General features: G+C 38.9%; 1 long non-coding RNA gene across 1 annotated transcript; it reads left to right on the top strand.

Moving 5' to 3' along the window:
- The first annotated feature begins 2,101 nt into the window (after window positions 1-2,101).
- LOC140705405 (uncharacterized) lies at window positions 2,102-20,418 on the top strand. Its single transcript, XR_012084788.2, has 4 exons — window positions 2,102-2,190; window positions 14,273-14,393; window positions 16,824-16,890; window positions 18,978-20,418. It is a non-coding gene; the product is annotated as an uncharacterized LOC140705405 (long non-coding RNA).
- The last annotated feature ends 7,534 nt before the right edge of the window (window positions 20,419-27,952 follow it).

Below are 27,952 nucleotides of genomic sequence, written 5' to 3'. Positions count from 1 at the left end.
CTCATAATGTCAAATCCCATTTATTGCTGGTTGGATGCATTGGAGAAGAGGTACTACATGTGGTATCTGTGGAACAATATAAAGGAATATGCAGCTGTAGAGCTGGATGAGAGCCAAAGCCTACACAGATTCTGGCTTTCCAAATAATTTGTAGTTCAGAGCACTACAGGTGGAAAGGCAAACAGTTAATGAAGGGCACTGTGTTGCATGTAGAGATTCAGCACACCTCCATACAAAAGCTGGAAGCAATTATTTGCCTTTCTGCAGTCATCGTTTTTCTTTTCAAAATACTAAATCCTTTCCAGCAGCTGCACTTTATATATTTTGTCAGCAGCAGTAGTTCACAGTAGAAGTGCACAGAGTGGTGCTGAACTATCAGGTGTGAAGCATAGTTACAGTCCTGTATGTCCTTAAGTGGGCACTTAAAATAGCTTTCACATCCTGAGTTCACAGTGCATGTTCAATAGGTCACATGTGTTGGTGGCTTTTTCTTATTAGCATGAGCCTTTTAGAGTTTCTATTGTGTTTGGTGGCATGTATCTAATTAAACATTGTTCAAAGGTTGCTTTTATAGGATCACTAAGAAGTTACAGTAAAATGAGCTTTCAAGTTCTCCAGAATTCTTCATTAGATAAAGATGGAATAAATTTGGTGTAAGAGCCAGAAATTCAGAAATACAGTCTTTCTGCCCATGACTGGTGATATCATATAGCAGGAAAAGTTTTTAGATCCTACATGAGGTAGATGTATCACCATGAGACCGAACCCCTGTGAGGCTTCCATCTCCTTCAGCCTATGGATTAGCTACTAGATTAGCTGTAATTAATGCCGTTTCTTGTTGTTATGTGTCATCAAGTTGCATTCAACTTACGACAAGCAATAATAGAGAGTTAAAGGTATACGACATATGAGGAATGGTTTTATCAGGGCCACTCATCCCCCCTCGAGTTTCCATGGCCAAGCAGGGATCTGAATGCAGGTTTCCAGAGTCTTATTCTGTCACTCTACACCCTACACAACACTGACTTAATGGAATAGTCAAGTTTAATCTCTTATTTTGTTGATGTGACTGAAACTTTGTTTCTGGAAACCCACAAAGGGTTCTTGACTTGACCAAAGGCTGTCAGCAGATCTGCAAGCCAAGCCAGGTTTTACCTTGTAGAGGCAGGGAGAATGCTAAATTAATGCCTTTGTTACCTCTGCTTCATGTGGAATCTAAACTTCATTTTGCCTTGCCTTGTTGGCAGAAATGTCATGACTTCATGAATCATGGCAGAATACCTACCCCAAATTTTCACGTATTTACCTTCATCCCAAGTTTTATTTCATCTTTATCTAATGTAGAGTCCTGGACAACTTGAAAACTCATATTATCTGTAACTTTCTAATGATCTAATAAAGGTATTGCCCAACCTCCAATTGAGTTTCAATGAGTGGATCACATTTCCATTTTTGGTGCTTTGGAAGTGTCTAATTTGAACAGCTGCATGTGCAAATAGAGGTCACCTCTGCTGGCACATGGAAAAAAAGTGCCACTGATATTCCTACCCACAACCTGTTCTTGGACTACAACACCCAGAAATTCTGGCTAGCACAGCTAGAGGTGAAGGCTTCTGGGAGTTTTAGTCCAAAAACATCTAGGGATGCAAGGTTGGGAACCACCTCTCTAGAAGGTTAACAGCCCTTCTGAAACAGCTTGTTGTAGAGAATGGAAGGCTGCTGTGTTAAATTAGAAATTAGCATATTGAATGTGGGAACAAATCCAGTCTAATATTTCCCTACTCTGTATTAGTGTGTGTGCATGTGCAGATGATTGCAGTCATAATTATTTAAAATCAAACTATACAATCCTTATCTACATAGGCCAAACATGGAAAAAGTTACATTTGTGACAACAGCTCTGAGAATGCTGCAGTCACAGTGGGCACTGCAAAAAAAGTAGTGTTTATCATTTGTGGACTATGTTTTGTAATTACTGTATTAGTTTAAATAAAACAAAAGCTTCAAATTACGGGGGCATTACCTTCTTTCCTGTGACATAAAATGCTCCATCCTTGTGAGAATACTACCTTATCTTCCTCCTTTTGTTTTCTGCTCATAGAAGAGAAATGGAAATGTATGTGCAGGCCCATGTAGAAGCATTTGGATTACAGCGACACAATGCAGTCCCAGTACAACCATATAAATTAGGTAAGGAAAAATAGGTTTCTATCTCTGTTGATGAGATGAATACAAAAGCACACCTGAATAAAAAGCCCAGGGTAGGAAAGCTGTACAGCTTAATGGTAAATCTTGCTAATAAAGTTGACGTGAGAGCATCCCTTCACCCATTTAGAAGCTTCAGCTGTTGCCTTTAGGATGGATGAATTCTGAAAATTTAACAAAGTCCAACTAAGCTGGAATTAGACTTCTTCTCCACCGAGGAAGAGCTACACCTCAGCGGTACAACACTTGGCTTCATAACATTAACTCCTGCTGTTCCCAAGTGGGGAGGGGGATCTGAGGTAGTGCGGGATTGGGTTTGAAGCCAAAGGTCTCACAGGACCCGACCCCCTCTCCAACCACATTCGGGTGAGTCCCATGCCCCTTTGTTACGTGGTCCCTTGGACAGTGCAACTCTGGCTGGTGCCTGATGTGAAAAAAAAAAACAGGCCTATAAGCACCCTCTCATTGGTGACCCTTGGCCCAGGGAGGGCCCCAGCACATCCTCCCTCGGCACTGTAACCTCACGATCCTGCAGTGCTGTGAGGTCAGATGGGCTATCACTTCCCTTGTACTCCTTGGGGACTCACCAGTCAAAAGAGACTGAGAAGGAGGGGGAGGGCAGCTATATTCTGCACTCTCCCAAACCCCACCCCTTGGATGACACAAGGTAAGATTCCTGTTTCACCATCCTGGGGGGAAGGAGGCAAAGAAGCTCCCCTCGGGCAATGCTGTGTGTGCCCACAAAGCCACCATTGTCGTTCTGGTTCCTTAAGCAATTGAATGCACACCTGAGCCCTGGAAGTAGAGAGAATTCTTCTAAAACTTTGGCATGGCACTGAGAATTAACATACTGCCCAAAATTCCTATTTCTTTTTCCTTTCCAGCATTAGAGAAGACTGAAGCCCAGCCAAATTATGTTTATTACACAGAGAAAGAGGATCCCCTGTTAAATCAGTCCCTTGATGCTCTTGCTGATGCCAATCAGGAAGGTTACAACTGCAAATGTACCAAAAATGTTAAATTAACAGCTTTTTGAGGCTTCCAGAATTTGTACGGTTCAAGGGAGATTGGGCTGTTCAATATATACTGTCTTGGCTGTGTTCCATTACACAAATAATGAAGGCCTGCAGTGGAAAGTTACTAATTTGCTCTATAATGATGCCCCCTTTTCTTTGCAAACTTTTAAGTTGCCATTTTTGGCACCGACTTTCCAGAACTTGTTCAGTGTCACAGGTCTGTGACAGGGAAAATTTTCCAAACAACCTCAGAGTGCTGACACCTGGTGAGTGGGGAGAGGGGGGAAAGACAGAAGCAGGGTTGCCCTAGCAACAAAAACCTAGCAAAGTAAAACTAATTGCCGAATAGTCCTCAACTTCAGGACCAAATAGAATCTATTGTGGGCAGGGGAAAAAAACAAGATAATCAGAAACCCAATTAAAAAACAACCCAAAAAAAGCCATGAAAACTCAGGGGACGATGCCAGCAATAAGGAGGAAAAATATTGTACTACGAATCAACAGAAGGAACGCATGACTCTACAGGCATGGATGTGGTGAAACTTGCATGACTATACCCCTCTTTTGCTTCCACTGTCAAGACTAAAATATGAATTTGTGTGTTGATTTTGGTTTTTCCTCAAAGGAGCAAAGGCCTTCAACCTGACATGGATCGACAAAGTATTTATACTTACAGCTAATGGCATCCGGGGAAATCCACAAAGTGTATTCTTATTAGGGATGTGCTTCGGTAATTATTTGTAATCTGAAGTGAACCAGGGGCATATGTTAATTTCCAGAACAATTTGGAGTGAAACAAAAGAAGCTTGAAGTGGAGCCCAAATCAATTTGAGATTCTCTGAAGTGCTGAATATTGCTTTGTAGTTTTGGATGTAAAAAAAAATGGGGGGAGGGTCATTTTGGCTCCAGCAAATCTCTTTACAGAATTAGGAAGTCCAAAGTAAATAGAGATTGACAGCTCATGCATCAATGAAAATCCCAAGCTCTACTGGAAATCCAGGCAGCAAGGTCCCCAGGCCCCGATCAGCCATATAATTTTGGGGACATTTAAGGTTGCTTGTTTCTACATGGGAGACACTGTTTTACTTTCAGAAAAATCATAACTCAAAAACCATTGCCCAAACCGCTCTTCTGGACTCAGCATTGTCTTGGGATTCTCAGATTGCAGCTATGTCTAGATCTGTCTTTAATTGCTGAAGCTCTGCTCCTACCTGGACAAGGGAGCTCTTAGGATATTTGTGCAGGCAATAGCCATCTCCCAGATTGACTACTGCAATGCTGTCTATGTGGGGCTTCCCTTAAGGCTTACCCATAGACTTCAATGGGTCCAGAATGTGATGGCTAAACTGGTGGCTGGTATAAGCACATATCCCCAGTCCTGGCCCACCTGCACTGGTTGCCTGTTATGTCCTGAGTCAATTTTGAGGTCTTGATGCTTACCTATAAAGCCCTCTAGGGTTTGGGACCATGCAACCTGTCAGAGTGACTTTGCCCAAGGTCATCTACCCACTCCATCAGACCATCTCAGGCAATGTTCCTCCCAGTGGCCACTCTAAGAGAGACCAATAAATCTTCTATGAGAAGCAGGGTCTGCTTCACAGTGTCATCAGTACTCTGGAACCAGCTCCTGATGGAGCTGCACCTGGCCCCCTCCCCGCCATCATTTCTAAAAATATTGTTGTTTAGAGAAGTCTTCTATGACGACCCTGCCTGCTTTTGTATCTGATTTTATGCCTTGTATTCCACCTTACATGATAACTGATATTAAGCTTCTTTTATTATGTTTTATAGTCTCTTTGTTTTACTTATAACCATATTGTTGCTGGTTTATATTTTATTTTTCTGTACACAGTCCAGAATAATGCACTGGATTAATGGGGTGAAGGGCCTTCCTGCCTTCCTTCCCTCCTAGTTTTGGCACAGAGCAAGAACAGACACTCTGCTACATCTGTGCCAAATTTGGTACTGATCCGAAGTCCAGTTTCAAAGTTATATTTTTTTTGTTTGGGTTTCCCCTATTTTTAGAATTGCCTTGTAACATATTGAGTTGCTCAGTCCACAAACCATGATTTCATGCAGGATTGACTTTTGGCATGTTTTATGTTTGCGTCTGTAAACCTAGATTTGTAATTCATTGTCTAAAATCTGCATGGAGCAGATTCTGTACATGTCAGTTGAACATTTGGAAGAAGCTTGCATTTTCCCTTAGCTGCTATATACGGCACCAGTCATGAGAAGAGGCTCTAACTATGGACTAGTGTAACTTCTCTGGTGCAAAATTAGAGCAGGAAGTTTACCCTGAATCTCAGCTTTTAAAATTAAACCTCGGGGGGCGGGGGAGGAGATCACATTGGATAGGTAACAAGCCATGCAATAGGACAAAACTACATTAGAAGACCAGGATTATTATTCCTTCTGTTTATTAGGTTGGTTGTCTCACAGTACAAATCGTTACAAGTACAGCCCAAACAAATAATGCTTATACAGATCTACTTGTAGAAAATTGCCATGCTAGCCATTAACACAGTATCTTGCTTGCTAGGGAATTACTTTTTGCCGGAACTATTTTTTTATGTCTTCGAAATATACATTTGCCATTGTGCTAAATAAAAATGCTTTTCTCAATTTAATGTTCTATTATTGAAAACAATGTATGGTTAGCAGAGAATTGACAGATACTGTATCCTTTCAGTCTACAATACAAATTATTGGATTAAATGGTTGTAAGAATTTCAAAAGACATTTCATACAAGATGTTAAAGAAATGTTTTCTAGTGTGTTTCTTTGGCTAGGTTCTTAAGGAAAGGTTTGAGACAATGTGACCTCAATTCCCTTGTTCCATGTTTCTAGAATTTCAGAGCATTTTCCTTTTTGAGGATGTTGTCACAAGGTTTCTGTTCTTTTCAAGAGCCCTGTGCCAGTAAATTGATGTTTGTATGAGTTTGAACTCCTCATGAGATATTAGCAAAGAAGTGAATAGGTGCTAAATATGTAGGCAATTGATGCTAGGGAATAATTGTTTCTAGAAACAGTGCAATATAATCTGGAAATCTAAATGCGGTGTGTGTTTCTGAGCATTTATTTCATTCATTTGTTTTTTAAATCAGTACCTTTCCTCTAAAAAGTAACGTTCAAAATGGTCTACAAGATACCCTCTCCTGCTCACTAACATTCATTTGCATTTGGATGAAAAGTGGTTAACTGATAAAAAAGGAGTCAACTTCTGTGATTTCCCCTTGCATGGTGTCACTTTGTGAATGGTAGTGAACAGAAGGGGGTATCCGGTTGACCTTCTTGACTGCTGTCATTGGTTTTTGCCAACATTCAGGCTGCCCCTGGCTATGCGGGCATGATATTGTGCAGCAATATTGAGCCATTCCCTGGATTTTTTAATTATGGGTACAGAAGTACAGTATCCCACACATTATATAACAGAGAGCTTTTTGAAGAATTGAATAACATTATAAGTATCCTCTTAGCCAGTCAAAAGTCATTTAAAGCTCTAGAAGTTTAAAAAGTTTAAATGAAAACATTGATACATAGTGTTGTTCTTTCCCCCATCCCTATCACTACAGACACACCAACATACATACTAACACACACACACACACACACACACACACACAGAGAGAGAGAGAGAGAGAGAGAGAGAGAGAAATGCATCTCATAAGAAACTTGTAAGCATTTTATGTGTTATTGTAGCATTTATATACTTTTGTATGATTAACGTTTTTTAGTCATGTTTCTTTTTTGATGTTTTTTATTTTAATTAAATTAAATTCATAAAATAAATTTTAAAAAGAAACTTTAAAATTGGTTAGGCTCAAAGGTAGCAACTGATCGACTGGCAGTTCCATGAACAAGAAGGGAATTGCTGTTTCTAGTCCATTACTTTAACCTCTGCCCTCATATTAAAGTGAACATATAATTGGGACCCAGTTGGGTTGCGGTTGTACTCTTGCCTCCATAAAACACAAGGTTTTTCTGTTCTTTCTTTAGTATTCACTTAGCGTCAGCATCAGAATTGCACAACTTTCTCTTCAAGGGTCTCTTTTTAAGACTGCTGGTAACAGGCGGGGAAAGGGTCTTTTTCTACAAATGTCATTGCTTACCTTGAAAGCCCTATTAGGGTCACTATAAGTCAGTTCCAACTTGATGGCTCATAATAACAGCAATGCTGTCACTGAGACTTTTATTTCTTGGTCGTGGGGGGAAACACAATGCTTGCTTTTAAGCAAGAGACGCATTATGACTCTTTAAAAAAAATTCTGCAATTGGATCCTCTCCCAGCTTTCTGAACATTGTCTTGCCAGTGCCCATCTTTCTGTGGGAGTGTATGTATGTACATAAGGGTTCATATCCCACAATGTAAGGCAAATGACCTCCATAAAGTGACTTACACAATAACCAGCCTAATACAAAGATATGTTAAAACAAAACAAACAATCATCAAATTAAATTAAAACATAAAATGCGAGTAAAGATAGGAAGCTGAAGTAAAGCATCCTGATCCATGGCAAGACGGATAAACACAGAGGGGAAAACAATTTCAATTTAAAAGTGAATGAAAACAAACAAGATCTTTAAAGAGCATTTAAAATAGAAAGGAAGCTGAACACACACGCTGTGCAAGGGAGATCCACAAATACTGACCACCACCTTAAAGCCACTCCTATGTCCACCAGTGAGGATCAGCCTTACCATAAGGCTTAGTGATGGAGCCCCTTCAGGTAGCAGATTGTGGTTACAAAAACAGGAAATTATTAGTTATTTGATTACTTGTTGTTGTAATGGGAAGAGATGCCTGTGGAATTTTCTGTCACATGTGCCAAATTAATGCTCATGTTTTTTGTACTGCCCTCTTTGATCTGGGTAATCAGGTGATTCAATTTCCTGCTCTGCCTCAGGTAGCAAAATGTATTAGGCCAGCTCTTCCACCAGTCTAACTGACCTTGATGGTACACCTATGAGAAGGGCTTCTGCAGCTCTTCATAGGGCCTGGCCTCATTCATATGGGTGATAGCAGTCCATGTAACCTTGTCCATAGCATGCTTTACCCTCCACATGTAGCTGTATTTTGTATCAGCTTAAGTATCTGAACCATTCTCAAAAGTAGCTCCACACAGACTGTATTACATTACTGTACTTTAATTTGGGTGCAACTAGTCAAGGTCCACTTTCTTCAGAGAGGGATGAAGCTGGCTAATCCACTGAAGATTATAAAAAAGGTAAAGGTAAAGGTTCCCCTTGACAATTTTTGTCCAGTCGTGTTCGACTCTAGGGGGTGGTGCTCATCCCCATTTCCAAGTCATAGAGCCATCGTTTGTCCGAAGACAATCTTTCCGTGATCACATGGCCAGTGCGACTTAGACACGGAACGCTGTTACCTTCCCACTGAGGTGGTCCCTATTGAGCTACTTGCATTTGCATGCTTTCGAACCGCTAGGTTGGCGGGAGCTGGGACAAGCGACGGGAGCTCACTCCGTTGCGTGGATTCGATCTTACGACTGCTTGGTCTTCTGACCCTGCAGCACAGGCTTCTGCGGTTTAGCCCGCAGCGTCACCACGTCCCAATGAAGATTATAAAAAGCACTCCAGTAATCAGGGCCATCTGAGCCTCCATCAAAGGAAGACTGAAGACCTCATTTTCCTTCTCTCCATTGCTGGAATGCCAGTAGTGACCAGGTACATCAAATGAGAGAAGATTCAGACAATCTCTGTATGAGGTGTGTATGAGAATTAGAGGAAAGGGAAATGGTCTGGGAACCAATAAGGAAAGGGGAGTAGGGTCTCAGAAAACAATGGTTCTGAAATAAGCTAAACGTTTCCACATTTTCAATGTGAAATAGCCCAGTTTAAATCATAGCCAACCAAATCTATAATCTCCACCAATGAAGTCATCCTCAGGAGGGTCTCAGTGAAATTTGGCAACAGTAAGAAATCTTCACACACACTATCAAATTACTGCCTAGAGGAAGACCACAGAATAAATTGACCATAATGAACTGGGTGTTGTGTTTCCCCTCCCCCAAAAAAGTGAATACAAACCATTTTCAACATCCAGAAACTGAGTCCCTCCTTCTGACTGGGTCCCCAGTTTCTCTTGCCTGTAGTCAGTCAAATGCAAGCCACTGAGTAGGGAGCTCAAATCACATTGCGTTAATCACTTTTAAGAGAAATGTAGGCTGAACCTTCTGAGGAGGATTATCATCTGTTCTTTCACTGTGTATATTGGGAGAGGAGGATTATCATCTGTTCTTTCACTGTGTATATTAGGACTTACAGGATAATCAGCCTAATACAAAGAGGTTGCTTCCTGGCTCTGATAAGCAATGCCTGGCTTGAGCCCTGATTTCTATTGCAGGAGGGGAGCATTTCTCAGTAACATTGACCTTCTAGGAAGCCATAATACACAACACAAAATAGTCATATCATGAGATTTTGTATTATAGCAACATTCTGGCTATTCTAGTCTTGAACAGGCTGTTAGCCACTTTACATGGGCTGTTGTTGTTGACTCAGAATACTTTTTTCCAAAGCAGTTGGTGTTATTTTCTAGAGCTACACAGCATGGAATTGCAGGCTGTGTGTTGTTTTGGCAGACAATGATTGCATGCAGAGTGGCACTGCACATTAATTTTATAGAGATTCTAAAAGCTTACTTAGCCACAGTTTAACATATGTGCAAGAAATTACTATCATAATCCACACACTTGGATAATGCATTGCTGCTGCGAAATATAATACTTTTCCAGTAGACTGACGCCCCCAAATACAAACAGAGAACTGTAATTTATGATGTAGAGAGTTTTTAAAAAATCATGCAAAATGTTTCTCCAGGAAATTAATATTGGTGTGATTCCTTTAACACAAGAAACAACAATATAGTTTCAAATATGAAACAGTGTCTGAACAAATTATTCCCCCAATATTTTAAGGCAAATATCTAATAAAGTATGTATTTATATATGTAGTTTTATCCTTTGAAATATGGCCATGCAAAAATGCCTTCACTTTTATCCATCATTAATCCTATCAGAGAACACACAATCAGTCCCTTAGTTTTGTAAACTAGTGACCTGTATCTCATTTTTGTATTTCAGTACCAGTCTTACACAGCTGAATGTGACTAAGGTTTTTTAAAAGGTATTAGAATAAATAGCAATCTTAAAGTCACTGAGTGCCAACTGCAAAATCCAGAATTTATGTTTTCCTTCCAGGATGGGAGTTCCACCTGTGATGTGTCTGCAGTAGAATTCCTGCCCACATCAGCATCATATTTTAAGGGGGCTTAGGACAGTTTCTGTTAGAATTTGTGCATAGTGTATGCTAATTTGAACTCCCATTCTTTAAAAAAAAACCCTAGGAATTCAGTTCTTAAAAATCCTCTGGATTAGGATTGTGGAATGTTATGCTTTGTGTCTGTAACTCCTATGAAATATTGGTTAAGCTCAGAGGGATGGGAGTAAGAAAGAGCAGGGCTGTGAGTGAGGTTTCAATCAAAAAAGAGTGGGAGACCTGAAGAGACATGAACTGCTGTTGCCACTTAGACTGCTAAGTGACAACAGCAGTTGGCCAACATGGACTAGGTATGTTTGTGTTGTGGGGTGTGGTGGGGTTTGAAGATTCTTAGAGGAAGATATCTTGAACTTTTGTCTGAATTTAAATCAAATGGACAAATGATCTTTGTAGTTCCACAAGTGACTTCTGTATTGGTGCTGTTGCCAAGGTCCTAGGTGCACAAATTGTAGCATTTTGTTGTTATAATTGCTTGTGTTGCTATGTAACTGTAAATAGGAAGAGACTTATTTGTGAAACTGTGCCTGCAAAGTTCATCAATAGATAGTAAAGTAAACAAGCAGACTCATAGAACTTTAAATTGTTACGTGTGCTAGACAGATGAACACATTGCATATTAATGAATTCTGCACATCCAGTATGACTTGTGTGAGAAACACGTCCTGATCAGTTTCACTTCATGAGCTCTGAAAAAAAGTCTTCTCTGTGCATGTAGTTGCTGTTCTGCTCTGTGCACAAAGGTCATAGTATGGCCAGTGATAACACCCAGTCATGCTATCCCACTCCTGTAGGTACACAGCAAATATATGGAGAACAAGATATGAAAGGGCCTCATATGTGTGTATCAGGTTCTTCCCACCCCCTTTGGAGTTCAGCCTAAAAGTGTATAGGGCCCAATGGATGGCAGTGATGAAAACTAGCAATTAGCCCTGCTCCCCAGGCCCTGCACATATCCAGAAGTCCTGCAGAACTTCACATTGAACTTGTGCAGTTCTGTAGGACTTCTGGGTAGATCATGGAGGTCCACTTGACCTTCTGAGCCCTACTTTAAGGCTGAATACCTGAATAGGCATACAAACATAAAATTAATAACTTTGCCTTCAATTTAGATGACACTAAGCTAAATCCAATTCCCGGTCCCATCTAAAGTAAACCCAGTGTATCAGTTGTTGAGTAGTTGGTCCAGGCTTATATAAATCTCATTGATTAAATACATCTAGTCTAGTTTGATTTGCAACAAGGCCATTACAGCCATATGGCACAAGTAACATTGTGTATAAAATGCATCATAGTTGAAATAATCTTGTGATACAGGTCTCTGCTCTTACAGTTTGAGTTCTATACCCAAATATGCAATTTCATCCAAAACTGGTACAAATTGTTATTTTCACAAGCTTCCATATAAATATATGATCCTCTTTAAGTCATCACTTAACAGCAGTATGTATTGTTAATGCCTCTACTTGCTGCATAAAAACCTTAATGGTTGCTTTCACCAAGAAACATTTTGTCTTACACCCAGCCATAATTTTTAAAATTCTCAACAGGCACTCATTTACAGTGCCATAACATATTTGAGCACCCAGTTGATCTACAGGAAGCTTTGCCCCAAAGGACCTATACTTTAGAATTATGGTTCCAAGGACCAAATTACATGTTTAGCATCTGTTTCTAATGCATGACTAAACAGGCAGATAATCATGGAGGTCAGTGCCATTGTTTCCACAGCAATAAATTCAGTACTGAATCCCAGCATCTTCAATGCATATTTCAATAAAAATGGCAAGTCCCATTTAGTAACTCTTTTGTTCTATCCCATTCCTCACACAGGTAATGCTGAAATCTTTATAAGTATGTATTGTGAATTTCTAGATTAATGGCTTGGTATATTTAGTTCAATGGGTCAAAACTTCAAGGATGAACATTCTAAACTATTTCTGGGTATTAAGCTTTAATTATTTTTAATGAATATTTGATAAAAGACTTAAACTCACTTTTTTTCAAATGACAAAATATAAATTCCAATGTCTGAAATGCCATTCATTTCTGTTTTTTTTTTTTTTTTGCAGCATAGACAATATATATTTCTTACTTTTTTCACAGTTTTACAGCACATAAACATAGGAAACCTTTATGTATTTAATCATTTACGGCATTCAGAGTGCAAAGTAGCATGATATCTGCACTACTCTCTGATTTTGTGAAAAAGAAATACATCATTCAATATTGCAGAATATTTTCTCAATTTTATTTCATATGCAGAGACTGATTACTATGAGAACAGGACATAAGGATGTAAATTTTGGTAGTTTTGTGCTGTTAAAATATGTACTAAACTCTCATCTTTAGTTATTTTAGGCTGTCTTGTTGAGGTGAGATACGGGTAGGTGGGACTCGTTCAGCCCTGGAAGGCAGCCCATCTAGGAGAAGGAAAACTCCGATTTCAAACCCCCACTGAGGTGCTGCCACCGCCGTCCATGCCATGAGGGAACAGGCTGGGTAGATGGGACTCGTCAGCCCTGGAAGGCAGCCCATCTAGGAGAAGGAAAACTCAGACTTCAAACCTCCACTGCCTTTTGGCTATATCCACTGATGGAAAAGGCTTCGGGAGTTAACCTCGAAGCAAAATCCGGAGCCAGAGTCCCAGAGGCAGTTCGTGTCATTCTGTCAACCCCTGCGACGTCGCTGAAACCAATTGTATTGCCTTTCCATTGGACTATTTCAGTGACACAGAGAGGGGGGATTTGCTGGTTGGGTAACAGCCTATCCTCCATATTATTTTACCCAGGCTTCGTGCCCTGGAGAGGACACTCCAGCTTCTTGTACAGCGTCAAAACACTAGACGCTGTTCCAAGTCCTCCATACAGAGCACGTTACCATAGCCTCTCGAGACTGAAGGATGCCTATGAGATACCTCAACAAGGGTTTTTCAAGCTTTTGCAGTTTTCAAGGCAAAAGAGAGACAAGGACCCTTCCTTCTTTCCTAAATCTAACACAGCATTCCATAGCTCTCAGGAGATTGTACTTCCTTCCTTCTGTGCAACATGAGTTGCTTCTTGGAAAAGGAGTGGCACAGGCTTGACATTAATCCTTAAAAGTCCATGCAACAAAGCAGCAGCCCTCCTCATTTAGCACAGTACACACAATTTATGTTAAAGCAATATTTGCAGTTTTATCTACCCCATCTTGAACTATATTACTACTATCTTGAATTATATTACTACTATATTACTAATAAACTTTTTCAAATCCTGAACTATATTACTACTGTTGTTTTTAATTTTATTATATTGTTTTAATTCTATCTATTATTGTTAGCCACCCAGAGTAGACTTCAGTCTAGATGGGCGGGGTATAAATTTAATAAATAAATAAATAACTACCCTTTCCCCCCGAAAACAAGCCCTACCGCCAAAATAAGCCTCGGTTAAGTGAAACCCCACCCCACCATTGTGCAGCAACCAGAAGATGACATGACTGTATTTGAATAAATGTAGATTGTTGTACACACAAAAATAATAAAACATCCCCTGAAAATAAGCCCTAATGCATTTTTGGAGCAAAAATTAATATAAGACCCTGTCTTATTTTGGGGGAAACAAGGTAATTTGCCAAAAACAATAATTCTTTTTGTCCTCTTGTTAAAAATACCCTGAAATACATTGGGGGTTTGGGGAAGACAGGAAGAATAATTTGTGGGTCTACATCTGTATGTGTGAAACTGAAATGTGTGTATTTTCATCCTTAACTAGATGCAACCAAGGCATGAAATGGGTGCTTCTTTGAGAACCATAATGTTCTCTTAACTCTCTTCATGACAGTTGGCATCCTCTCCTCCTACAACACACTTGGACTCTTGTATCCCAGCTACAGGTATGTGCACATATAGCCTTTTAGGGAAGAAAGCTTAGCATCCTGGCAAGTGAGACGTTTTGTGTGAAAGGGAGTAGGGGGAGTCGACTGAATCACACTCCTCCTCCCAGTTTTCACTCCAGAAATGAGAATTCCAATGTGCTAAAAGCTTTTATATGTACAGCTCTGGCTGTCGAATTGGTTATGAGGATAAAATTTGTTCTTTCTACATGCATGCACAATTCCCAAGCAGCTACAAGTATGTATTCTGAAGGCTGTCCCAGTATCTAAATAGTCCCTAACAAGATTGGAGTTTAATGTTCTCACATTAATCAGTACTTAGATGGTTCCAGTGCAGAACTAAAATCTCAATCGAGATTTTTGGTTCGCTTCAATAGATTCTCATCTACTAATATGTAAAAACAGAATTCCTCAATGCTTTCCTTTATCAACACCTTGTTGTAGGTAGAAAATGCACTGCTTGAGCCTTGGTGGTGTCATGCTGTTCCATTCCCACCTTTTTATTGACTCCAGTGAAGTTGGTAGCCCTTAGCCACTTCCAGGAAGTACTCATCACTTCACAGGGTGATGCCCTGCATGAGCAATGCTGCTTTCTATTCGCATCTCCCTTGGCTGATAATACAAATGTGAGCAGTGATTCGCTAGCTGTTATTGACAGAGCTCATGCCAGACATGAATAAGAAAAACTGCAGCTCTCCAGAAGTTTTCATTTAAATAGTGGAAAAAAGGAGGAGGAAAAAGAAGAAAGAAAGAGGCATTAACTCCCCTCCTGCTAAATATTTTTACCTTTTCAGGTATCTTTTTATACTTGGAGACTATTTTTGAACACTCAGTGGTAAACTTCTATTGATCTTTATATTTTAATACCATAAGAACAATGGAAAGATTTTCTTGCTCTTAACTATTATTTTGAAAAATTAACTGCTGCGTACTACAATTTCTCTGAAGAACTCTGGCTTTTATCCATTATTCATGTACGGTATACTACTTTATTAACTATTCTTAATTATTATAATTTCTAGCACTTTTCTTCCACATCAAGGTACTTTTGGGATTTTGGAAATTCTTTCCTTAAACATTTCTCCAGAATACACGCTTTTTATTCTCAGTAGGTATTGTTGGAGAGGGGGGTATTTCTATCCTTTTTTCCTGTTTTTTTAAAAATCTATTATAGTAAGATATACGTTCTCACATATACACGAAACTCTTCTATGTACAATTTGAGTTTTCTAGGTATGGTCTGTGACAAATAAATGTCTTTTGATGTTTTGCTTTTTCAGTTCCGGAAATCTGATGTATGTACATTAATGTCTTGTTAGTGGCCACTGTGATTTACATTCTTCAATGTAAATGCAAAAGCAGACAATTTCTTCAAGTTTCCTCTCCTTCCTTGAAGGAGGGGCTTAGAAATCAACTTAGAAGACATAAATCTTTCTTGCGTCTAATGCAGTTATATTGATTCATACATGCTGATTCAAAGTATCACCTTTCCTTTGTAACTACCCATCTAGACTGTTGCATGTGTTTCAGCTTTAGCCATATGTCATCCATCAGAGCAAGCAAATTACATATTCAGTTGGGAGCAGTGGTGACGAAGCTGTCAAGGCAGGTATAAATTAGAAAACAGTGCAGGGGAGACTATTTCAGAACAAATACATAATAATTTTTAAAATGTGTTTGTTTCTCTGTGATTCTCTTCTTTTGTCTTTTTTCACCATAGCTCTGAGACTGTGAAACCTAGGATCCTGAAACTTGTCATATACGGCACTGGTTCTTAACCTTGGGTTACTCAGGAGTTTTGGACTGCAACTCCCAGAAGCCTTCACCATCTGCTGTGCTGACTGGGGTTTCTGGGAGTTGCAGTTCAAAAGCATCTGAGTAACAAAGGTTAAGAACCATTGATATATGGTAAGGAGACACTGAGACTGTGCATTTTGGATATATTTCTTTTCAAAGTAGATAGATCAATTTAAACCTGCCTATATCCTGCAGTATCATTGGTTGAATCTATGGGTGCCCTTGGTGTACGAGATCCCTTGGTGTACGAGATCCACTCAAGATTAAGGGTCTCTACAAGAGTAGAGGTCGCCTTTACAGCACCAAGCCCAGGGCTTTAGTTCAAATATTTTCAGCTGGCTTTCCAGTGCTGTTTGAACTATCTAAGTTTTCACTTCGGGCTGTGGAAGCCACTTCATTTCTGCTGCAGTAAAACAACTCCGTATTTTGTGTAACCCAGTTGTCTGAGGAAGTTTCTCCATTCCTAATTCTTTCTATCTACAGTTGACCCTCGACTTACGGAATTAATCCTTATTGGAACGGTGGCTGCAGGTCAAAAAGTCTGTAGGTCGAGGCTCCATTGACCTACAATGCATTGAAAACCGATTAATCCGTAACCGGCCGTTTTTGTTCCATTTTTTTTCCGGTCTGTAGGTCGATTCTCCGGCTGCAAGTCGAACCTAAATTTTGCGGCCAGAGAAGTCTGTAACTCGAAAAGTCTGTAAGTGGAGCCGTCTGTAAGTCGAGAAGGTGGAGGGAAAGGAATGAATGAATGAGAGAACGAATGAGTGATGATTTCTGCTGCCTGATATTTGGGGGCATATAGGAATAGGAGGAGCAAAAACAGAGTGAATGAATGGATAAGGAAAGCAAAAACTGTGAGGACCTTCCTTTGAAATGAAGGTAAAAAATATATCTCAACAATTATGGTTGTATCAGTTTCAGGTCCCTTAAATTGGCATGGCTTTACCTTAAGAAAGCTGGGCATATTTTTTAGAAAGACAAAAGGCAAAAGATGCAGAGGAATCACTGGAGTGATCAGTGATTTGATGCAAGGTGTGCCACCAGTTATCTTTGGCCACTCTTTCTGCTCCCAGACACAGTGGGACCCCACCTACGTTCTTCTGCATCCCAGCTGACCTGCTGACGTGAAAGAGAAAAGCATTGTTCCTTGGCTTCCAGAATCATTGGGCCATGACTCTGCAGTCCCAAGACTGCTTTGTTTCCACTGTCAGGGGTACCAAGTGTGTATGTATATGAACATGTGCATACATGTATGAATGAATGTGCAGTTTTTGCCAGACGTGCTCTTCAGAGCCCAGCTGTAGATGCTGTTCTAGACCAAACATACTTATATTCCAGATGCTAAAGCCACAATGGAAACATACAATGTAAGAATTTTCAAAATCACATCAGCATATACAAATCTCAAATACAATTTACACTGGATTTATTTTATTTTATCATAACAAAGCAAGTTGATACCATTTCAGTTTCTATTGCTGAGGTAACAGAGTAAAACCCAAGAATCCGATTATTCCAATTCTTCTATAGTTTGCACTTATTTGAAAGTAAGTAATCTGTAGAATTAGATTTGGTTCAGAAATCAAAGCACTCCCATTGTTCCCTAGTAAGTATGACATGAGTCGCTCTGTTGCTACAATCCCTCTGCATTCCACTGTTAATTGCCTCCAAATTAACAAAAGGGTTAGATGCATCTCACTGTGAGCGAATGAGTGTTTCTGATCCCTGCTGCTAATGATGATTCTGCTAAATATATACCAGATCAGTAGTTTAATAAGGGAACTGTCAGCTGAACAACTAAGTCAATCGTTTTGTGAATTATCTGCAAATGTTTAAGTGTTCACAATACCATATAGACAAATCTTCTCCCTTTTCCCTATCAAAAGCAATCCTCTTCAGCCTAATTTGATATTAAAACTGGTAAAATCAGAGACTAATGTAAACCATATTGTTCATCCTATTTATCTTTATTGCTTCTGGAGAAAGTTCTTCTTAACAGCACGCTCCTGACACTGGCTACAGCCCTCCAAATCAAACACATCATTGTTTCAAAGGGCACTTGCTTCTATTTGTGTGACACAAGAATGAGTAATCCTTCCACAAAGTCCCGAAGACTGCCATTTTCTGATGAAACCAATAAACAGGGGTGATTCAGTTAAGCACACATTTAAACTCATTTCTTTCCTACATGTGTTTGACATGAAATTAGGGAAATGGGAAAATTATGAAGATGGATAGCTAGACCTTGTGGCCACTGAACTTTTAGTGGTTGACATATTCTCTTTTCTACTTTTTCTGTGCTTTTATCAGTTTTCTCCCGATGACTGATGAGTTTCCTATTGATCAGATGGAAATTGTGCAAATAGGGATGTGCAGAGTGAAAAAGCTTGTATTTCTTTCATTTTAGGTTCTTTCGGTGTAGTGAGCCACTTTTATTTTTGTATTTTTACTGTACTAGTCCTTTCATTTTACACAAAAGAGAAAGCCTCATTCATGTTTTCTGGCACTCCAAAAGCCCTAAAGAAACCTTAAACACTGCTTCAAAAAAGAAGAGGCAAACAAAATGTCCCACACTTTGGACAGGATAAATAGACAATCATACAGGAGAACCAATCACCCCCACCGATCACACAGGAAGAGATAGCTCCTTCCCCCAATAAAGGCAAGCAAATAAAGCTAAGAATATAATTCAAACCCTACCAAATCAGAACTACTGTACTAGAATATTGGATTTCCTCCCCTCTATAACTTGATGGCTTTTCTTCTCTTCTTTTCTTCTTTCAGACCAGCAGCAGGCCAGGCACCAGCAGAAATAATACAAGAAAGAAAAAGACCAAAAAATCAAGACAAAACAAAAACCCACAGGGGAAAAATACCCCCAAACCCCAAAGGGGGAGGATAATCTAAATTAGGCATAATATCACGGCAGCAGCAAGAATAACCTTTAAAAGTGTGTAAAATCCCCCATTTTTTAAAAAAAAAAATCAAGACAAAAAAGGCAAGGATCCAAGACAGAGACCAACAGGCAACAATCCAAGATGGAGGGCACCAGGAACTCAGCTCACAGTAATCCCGTAAAACTCTTCACTGGGCTCTAGGCCCTTTATCAGATTCAAATTATGTGTATGTAAATTTTATACCTTTGCAAAAATGGAAGGTACAGACTATGCATTCAGAATTTATCACTGAAATCCTATTACTTAGTATACTAAATCACAACTAGAGTAGGCCCACTGAATCAGTGGGTCCAGTTATATTACTATGCTAAGCAACAAGATTTCAGCCTATATATTGGGAAAGGGAGATGAGAAAGCACTGCAACACAATTTCTGATGACCTTTTTGAAGGATGGCAGAAAGAACCAATCTATTTCTAGAGCACAAATACACTGGTTGCAACTACCAAGTAAATTGTAATTTGCTTGTTTACCCAATAACAATTGTGTAACTTGAGTTATATTCCACTTGGATTTAACAAGCCATAACATCACTTCTTTTGCAATGTAATTTTTACTTTTTAGTTACTTTCATAATTATGGGAAGGACAACTCATTAAGTGGGGAATGGATATAACACAAACAAATGTTGGTTCATGTTGCTGCATTTGGATAGCTTTTTCTCCTAAAAAAAGTAAGTAGCAATTAATAATTACTCCTGGGAAATGACTAAGTGAAGAGTTGCATTTCAAAAATTATAAGAAGTGTTGCAGTACTTTAAATATGGGTATATTTTGTTTGGCTTAAATGTTTGCGAACTGCTGTTTTTGCTGCAATAGACTAATATAGATAACCTCTTTGATTTTTTTTTTAAAGTATAACTATAGTGGTGACTGACTACTCGGGGTGGGGTAGAATGTGTTCACTACACTGTAGGCACAGTTTTTTTTTTTTTAAGGAACTGTTCAAACTCTGCCTGCGTCTCCCTCCACTTGTTAATGTGTACTATCTGAATCCTACACAGGAATGATATGGTACACCACTGGGTGTGATGCCTGGCCAATTATGGCTTAATACAAATACATTTTTCCCTGGTTGATAATGATGTAGTTTTTATCCTACCTGTTTTTTTCCTTCTAAAATTGAACTGAAATAAAAGAATGAAACAAAGGCCACCCAGGACCATCATCATTTTCTTGGAGTGTATTCCAACATAATATGAAACAAAATTTAATATAACTCCCAGACTCTAGATTCAATAAAACAGCAGTGTCTATTAAAAATGAAAAATAGCAAAACTAGCAAATGGAAAATTAAATGGAGTTGGGCCTATCCTAACACCCAGGAGAACAGGTGAAACATATTTCATTGTAGCGATATCCGGCATTATATTGACCATCACTGCTCTTGGGTTCCCCTCTAGAAATCATTTGTTGCATTAGCAACAAACATGGGAACAGTGATTTATTTCTGAAATCTCTGGACATGCTGGGTGGCACAAAGGTCTTAAATCTGCTGACTAAGATAAATGGCATGTTGGAGTACATTTAACAAATGATAATGCAAAACGTACGAAAATATATAGCATCCCAGATAACGGAGAACAATGCATGACTTGCCTGAGAATTATTTTAATGCAACCCATGAACAGATATTGCTACCCAGAGAAATTCCTGGGCAGCTATGGAAGAAAGCTGCCATAAAACTTTGTGTGTGCAAGTTACAAATAAAAGAGAACTTCAGAAAAGTTTCATCACTTTTAAACACCTGAGAATATGGGCAGCACGATATCTAGGAACTAGAGCTCTGGTACCTAAGGACATCTGGGCATCCTGTAGGTACAAGGGTCTTCATGCTATCTGCCCTGAATTAAATTGCCCTTGGGACTGAACACACACTGTGGATGCTTTCTTTGAAAATGCTCCCATGTGAAAAATCACAGTACTTGAAAAATCTCATAAAGAAGGGATTGCCACAAAAATCATCTCTCTATGAACAGAGACCTCGATGCAATATATAATTTTCACAGAAGAATGCTTTCACACCAGTGATTCCCCTTGTGAAAACTGAACTAAGTAGTACAGTCACCTGGGAAGACTATACAATTGACTGTACACTCCTAAGAATATTTATCAATTGTTATTCCCATTGAATTCAGTGGAGGTTACTCCCATGGAAGTAGGCATATGATTGCAGTTTTAAGTGAAAGATATGGAAAATAAGGATGCCATATAACAGCACTTTTCGGTTTTTTTATTTTAGTAGATTTTTAAAAATACTTAACTGAAATTGTTTTATGGCAACTTTTGAAATAGGAAGTTTCTACTGGAGGTTTGTCTGGCCAATGAATAATTGAATAAAACTTGTGATGATGAAAGGTGATTTGATTATGGGGAGTAGCATGATTTTGATCCAGGTAGTTTGGCTGAGACATATATGTGTGTGTGTTGGATACCATGTTCATCTCAAAACATTTACAGCCATCAATCATTATTAGAGAGGATCATAAGGGGTAATGTGCTGTTATGCCTCAGTTGGAGAACATGAGACAGAAGATATAGTTGTACTCACATTCTGCTTATGGGGTCCCCATAGTCACCTTGCTGACCACAATGGGAGCAGAATTCTCAATGAGATAGGCCTTCAGGTTGGTCCAGCATGGAGTTCTTAACTGCAAACGTATTTGGACACCACTGCAACAAGAGCTACTCTAATTCAGAAGCAAGACCTGAGTTAGAAAGCATTCCAAAACTATAAACCTGATCCTTAAAAATGGATTACGCCCCATGCAAAACATGTTAAACAAGCATTCCTCAATTTGCTTTTCCAGAGTTTGTAAATAAGTTGTTATAAATCAGTTTGTTATTCCTCATTCACACAAACACAAATCAAATTTAAAAGATGCTATTTTAATTGTTAAACATTAGTGAGTGATGATTAATATTTGGTGTCAGTTTGATCTCTTACCATACTTTAGGATAGTTGGAGTCTATTTTCAGTAATAATAATGGACTGAATCCCAGTAAGAATAGACTGACTGACTGACTGAGACTTTTGTATGATTGGAGTAAACAAATTGCATTCATTTAAATGGTCTATTCTACTTGGGACATACAATTGGATTTTAATCAGAAAGATTTTATAAAATCTAAAAGATTGAAATAACATTGTAATCATCATTACTGTAATAATCTGATTTTCAAAATTTCCCTGAATGGTTTAACATGAATTGATTTTCTTACAATAGTTTAACATTAACATTAACATTTTATTGACATTGACATTTCCATTCTCTCTGTTTTGCTATTTGTCAAACACATTTCAATCTTGACTAGATGATGTTTGGTTTGTTTGCCTACATGGAGTTTCCAGAAGTTTGACTAAAGCTTCCTACTGCTTCTATTAACATTTGGTAGGAAAAAGAGTATTCTTAGTATCATGTTAATGTTGTTGTTGTTTAGTCATTGTCATATCCGACTCTTCGTGACCCCATGGACGAGAGTACGACAGACCCTCCTGTCTTCCACTGCCTCCTGGAGTTGGGTCAAATTCATGTTGGTTGCTTCGATGACACTGTCCAACTATCTTGTCCTCTGTTGTCCCATTCTCCTCTTGCCCTCACACTTTCCCAACATCGGGGTCTTTTCCAGGGAGTCTTCTCTTCTCATGAGATGGCCAAAGTATTGGAGCCTCAGCTTCAGGATCTGTCCTTCCAGTGAGCACTCAGAGTTGATCTCCTTCAGAACAGATAGGTATGATCTCCTTGCAGTCCAGGGGACTCTCAAGAGTCTCCTCCAGCACCACTTAGTATCATACCTTTTTTCTTTCTTTCTGTAGGAAACAATAACTAAGATGTGAATGACAAGACAAGCACAATATGTATTTTTGTTATGACATGGAAAAATGGACAATGAAGTCTGTAATGTGGCACAGTCGCTATAAATATAAAAATAAACCAAAATTAGATTTGGTTAAGCCTTTTAAAATATTAAAATTGGAAAAATAAAAATATAAAAATATATAGCTTGCATAATTAAACACTTTAAACACTATGGGGTGCTATGTAAGCAGCATACTTTGCTTTTCTTCAAGTGCTAAAAGAGGTGAATGTGATGAAGGTTTTCATACCTCCTGCATTTTGCAAATTAGCTTGCTTTGTGATTAATCTTCTGCATCTGAACATGAACTTTGTTTGCAGTTATGATTGCTTAGTGAGTTCTGCCCAAATCCCATCTGTAGAACAGTAATGGATTTCAACTTCTAATGGAGGACAACCTCTAAGTATACTTTGGTCTTGAGAGGAAAGTTGAATTTTCTAGGCATCACTGTGTACTAAACTACTTGGCAATACCAGACAGAGATACTGTTCCTAGCTTCCCTTCTGTTTATATATCATACCTAGAATTTACTGTATCTTTGCAGGATTTTCAAAGAAGATATATAGCTTAATAGTATTTTTAGATGTGATGCTATACATTGTTTAGTATAGGGAAGCCTTACTATAAGAACAAATGTAAATATCCTCCAGAAGAATAACAAGTTAGTCAACTTCCCAATATCCTTGCAGTTTCTACAAGGTCTAGGTAAAGTGTAATACCAAAGGAGCCAGACAGATGTATGAAGGCAGTTGAGACAAGGTGTCTCTTCGGTGTTAATGAGAAGTGAGGTTACCTCAGCATGTGTTTAGATTTTTTTAAAGCACCAAAAATCTACACGGACATCACCCCAAATAGGTATGGTAAAAGAAATGGAGATAATGTGATCTCTAATGCTTTGTGGAACATATTTCTTCCAGTGAAAGAATGTTATGTACATATGATATTTAGTCAGAGAGGGAATTCTGGATGGTTTACTTTTTTATTAGATGTGGTGGCGCTGCAGGTTAAACTGCAGACGCCTCTGTGCTGCAAGGTCAGAAGACCAGCAGTCGTAAGATTGAATCCATGTGACAGAGTGAGCTCCCGTCGCTTGTCCCAGCTCCTGCCAACCTAGTAGTTCGAAAGCATGTAAAAATGTGAGTAGATAAATAGGTACTCCCACGGTGGGAAGGTAACACTGTTTCGTGTCTAATCACGCTGGCCACGTGACCACGGAAACTGTCTTCGAACAAACGCTGGCTCAACGGCTTGGAAATGGGGATGGGCACCGCGACCTAGAGATGGACACAACTGGACATTTGTCAAGGGGAATCTTTACCTTTAACGTACTTTTGTTGTTGTTGTTGTTGTTGTTTACAAAAGAATGAAGAGATCTAAACATTTAATCTTAGATTATTTTAGATTCTTTTTTCTGTCTGCCATAAAAATGGAAAGAAGTTTATGGATAGCTTGAATGGTATTATACATACAGCATATGGGATTGCCAGAGCCATTACCCATGGAAAGGTCCTGGTGTTGATATAATGGTCAGTGTGGTCAGGTTTTGTTCACAGCCAGCCAGTCCTCATCACTGTACTCAAGGTCAATGCATACTTCAAACTAGACCTGGTTGTCATATGTCTCACTAAACTAGAGAACTATAAAGTCATTGTTCTCCTTGATAGCAAAGCTAATTATATCTGATTTCACTAGGTCTGGGGACAGACTTCAAAAAATGTCCAAGTTCATGATGTTAAAAGGCATTGAGGGGGCAGGGGAGAGTCCCTCACCCTATTCCATCCATGAGCTGCCACTGCAGAAGACAAAAAGCCTCTGGCTACCAAACTGGAATAGATCTGTGACTAGGAAGTCTATTATCATTCCTGGAACATTTATATTGGTTCAGTGGCATGTGAATGATTCCCTCCTTGCAAGGAGTCTTACGGCCCTCTGCAGAATTGCATTAGTCTCCATAATGTTAACACAACCAGAGTTGTACATCCAGATGTTGAAAGTATGATGTGTGGTCTAATTTCTATGATGACAAGAAAAATAATATTGCCATTTGAATGCAACCTGTGGAAGTAAAATAATGACATAGCCTTGTGAAATCACCACAATCTTAGTGCTTTTGCTGTTTTCATGAAGCCATAATCAAGCTGTCTTGTAAGGAAGTAGCCTCATAAACATGGTGGAACTACAATATTGTTATTTTAACGCATACTAAAGCAGTGTTGTTGCTACAGAACTTTTTGATACAAAAATAAAACCTGTAATGTGGTATAGTAACTATAAATTTAAAAATCAATCAGAATTGGATTTGATTATGCCTTTCAAAATATTAAAATAGAAAAGTAAAAATATAAAAGGTTAGTCAGTTGTCACAGTAAATGCTATAACAAAAGATAAGTTGGTGCTTGAAACTATGTAATTGTGAAATGCTGTAATATAAATATCTCAGCAGGTGCCCAGCATCCTATTATATATATACAGTAAATATGTAAGCCTTGAAGGTCTTAAATAACAACTGAACAAAAATCAATTTATCAAGTAGGAGAAATGCACTCCAGCCATGCCTGGGTATACTCAATATAAGTCTTACTAATAAGTATTATGTGATTTATTTATAATATGATCTATTTATTTCTGTCTATTTTTAAAATTCCTGATCTTTTAATAATAATAGCTTATAATACTCTTATAACTGCAGAACTCGAAGGGACCCTATGGATCATCAAATCCAGCCCCTGCCAAGGAGGCACATTGGGGAATTGAACTCCCAACCTCTAAGTCACTAAACTATATGCTTTAAGGTTGCTTTGTAATGTAATTTTGTTACATTAAAATATATGGCAGAAGAAACTATATTACTGTAGTTTGTAGCTTTGTTCACTTCATGTTTTTAGGAAAACTGTAAAACTGAGAATATTTGACTTTCACTTGTTCCATGGGAGTCAACCATCCATATGATACTCATGAAGATTTGGTTCAGTTTAAAGCAGAAGTGGGAATGGTGAGGCTTCATATGTTCTTGAAGGCTGTTTTTGGATAAGTTTACATACATTTTATTAGTGTGCGGAGGGTTAGAAAAAGGAATAAGCAGCCACACAAGATCCTGAGCTCCCTTCGTTCGTTTAGTCGTTTAGTCGTGTCCGACTCTTCGTGACCCCATGGACCAGAGCACGCCAGGCCCTCCTATCTTCCACTGCCTCCCGGAGTTGGGTCAGATTCATGTTGGTTGCTTCGGTGACACTGTCCAACCATCTCATCCTCTGTTGTCCCCTTCTCCTCTTGCCTTCACACTTTCCCAGCATTAAGGTCTTTTCCAGGGAGTCCTCTCTTCTCATGAGATGGCCAAAGTATTGGAGCCTCTCATGAGCTCCCTTGGGAAGATACTATTTAAACCTTCCTTTCTTCCATAGACTAGCAGCTCCTCGGGAGAAAGAGGGAAAGCCTGTGAAGGGGAGAAAGGGGGAACACTATCTAATCCCACACACCCCCATTTCAAGATGTGTCTCTGAAATCACAATAATCATAAGCTGAAAAGGAAATTTGGGGAGGAAACATGCAATGAGTCCAACTCCCTGCTCAAATCAGGAATCCAGATCTGGCAGAACATTGTCCAATTTTCTCTTGAATGTCTCCAGCATTTGAGTGCTCGCCACCTCCTGAGGAAATTGGTTCCAAACCAAAAATATCTGGAAAGCTACAGTTGCCCACAACTGAGTTAAAGCCTTATCTCCCTTCGATAGTGTGGACAACCAACACCCCAGACATCACAAAACACAGACCCAAGATACCTGACTCAGCTATAGCATGTTTTCTCTTAATGGCTACAGCATCCCTTCATTTCAACCAGAGAATCAGTATGAGTCCAAATCACACATTATTTCCACATATGACTACTCTGAAAACAGAAAGAAAATATGATGGGAAATCTAATCATGAACGTCCTTTAGAATTGTCATTCTCAACCCTTTTTGAGCCATGGCCATAAACACAATATGAAAAAAAAATACAGGCTGAATCAGGTTTGTATTAGTTGTGTAACAAACCTTATAAAGTGGTGTTTGAAGAATTGTTTCCTGTGCCCCCCATCAAATATGCCAAGGCTCCCTTGGGGGCCATGTGCCCCTGTTGAGAATGGCTGCTTTAGAAGTCATTTACAGTGTTAAAAAAGATCACTACAAATTTTTCATACAGTCCTAAAATTATATCATAATTTTCACAGTCATTAGTAATGTTGAGGGGGATATGATGTCAGAAACAAGTGGCCCCACATTCTATTGCCCAATTCTACTTGTTCAATGCTCAGTTGCACATGTAGAGGGTGTATTTATGGAGTATGGTTCAAAAGGGAAGTTTATTCCTAACAATAATTGCAATTGGTATGCAGCTGGATAGACAAAAGCTAGATTTCCCCTCCCCAATTCCCAGTGAAAATTTTACACATACAATATAATTTTTAAACTGTTAAAAGATTGTTAAACCTATAATTAAAGCAATATATAGCATGTTTCTGGTTTGACAGCTATTTATATGGTTACTTTATTCGGACATTACATAAATAATATAGAAAATGTTTCTTCAAAGTTCTTATATACACAATATGCACCCATTAAATTCCAATATGTACAGTGGGGTCTTGACTTGAGAACTTAATCCGTATTGGAAGGCAGTTCTCAAGTCAAAAAGTTCTCAAGTCAAATCTGCATTTCCCATAGGAATGCATTGAAAACCATTTGATCCGTATCTGCTCTTTTCCGTCCATAGAAACTAATGGGAAGCTGCTATTCCGCCTTCAACCACTAGAGGGGGATATTTTGTTTCTTTTTTCTTAGGTCAAGAAAGGTTCAGGGAAGGCAGGGAAAATACAGTCCAGGCAGTACAGTACCAGGCAGTCTGAAGACTGTCTCCCAATCCACTCTCTAAACGCTGGGAGGAGTGAGGAAGCAGACAGGCACCCT

Source organism: Pogona vitticeps, chromosome 3 (assembly GCF_051106095.1).
Source record: "Pogona vitticeps strain Pit_001003342236 chromosome 3, PviZW2.1, whole genome shotgun sequence".
Lineage (NCBI taxonomy): Eukaryota > Metazoa > Chordata > Lepidosauria > Squamata > Agamidae > Pogona > Pogona vitticeps.
This window is presented reverse-complemented; position numbering and strand designations above follow the sequence as displayed.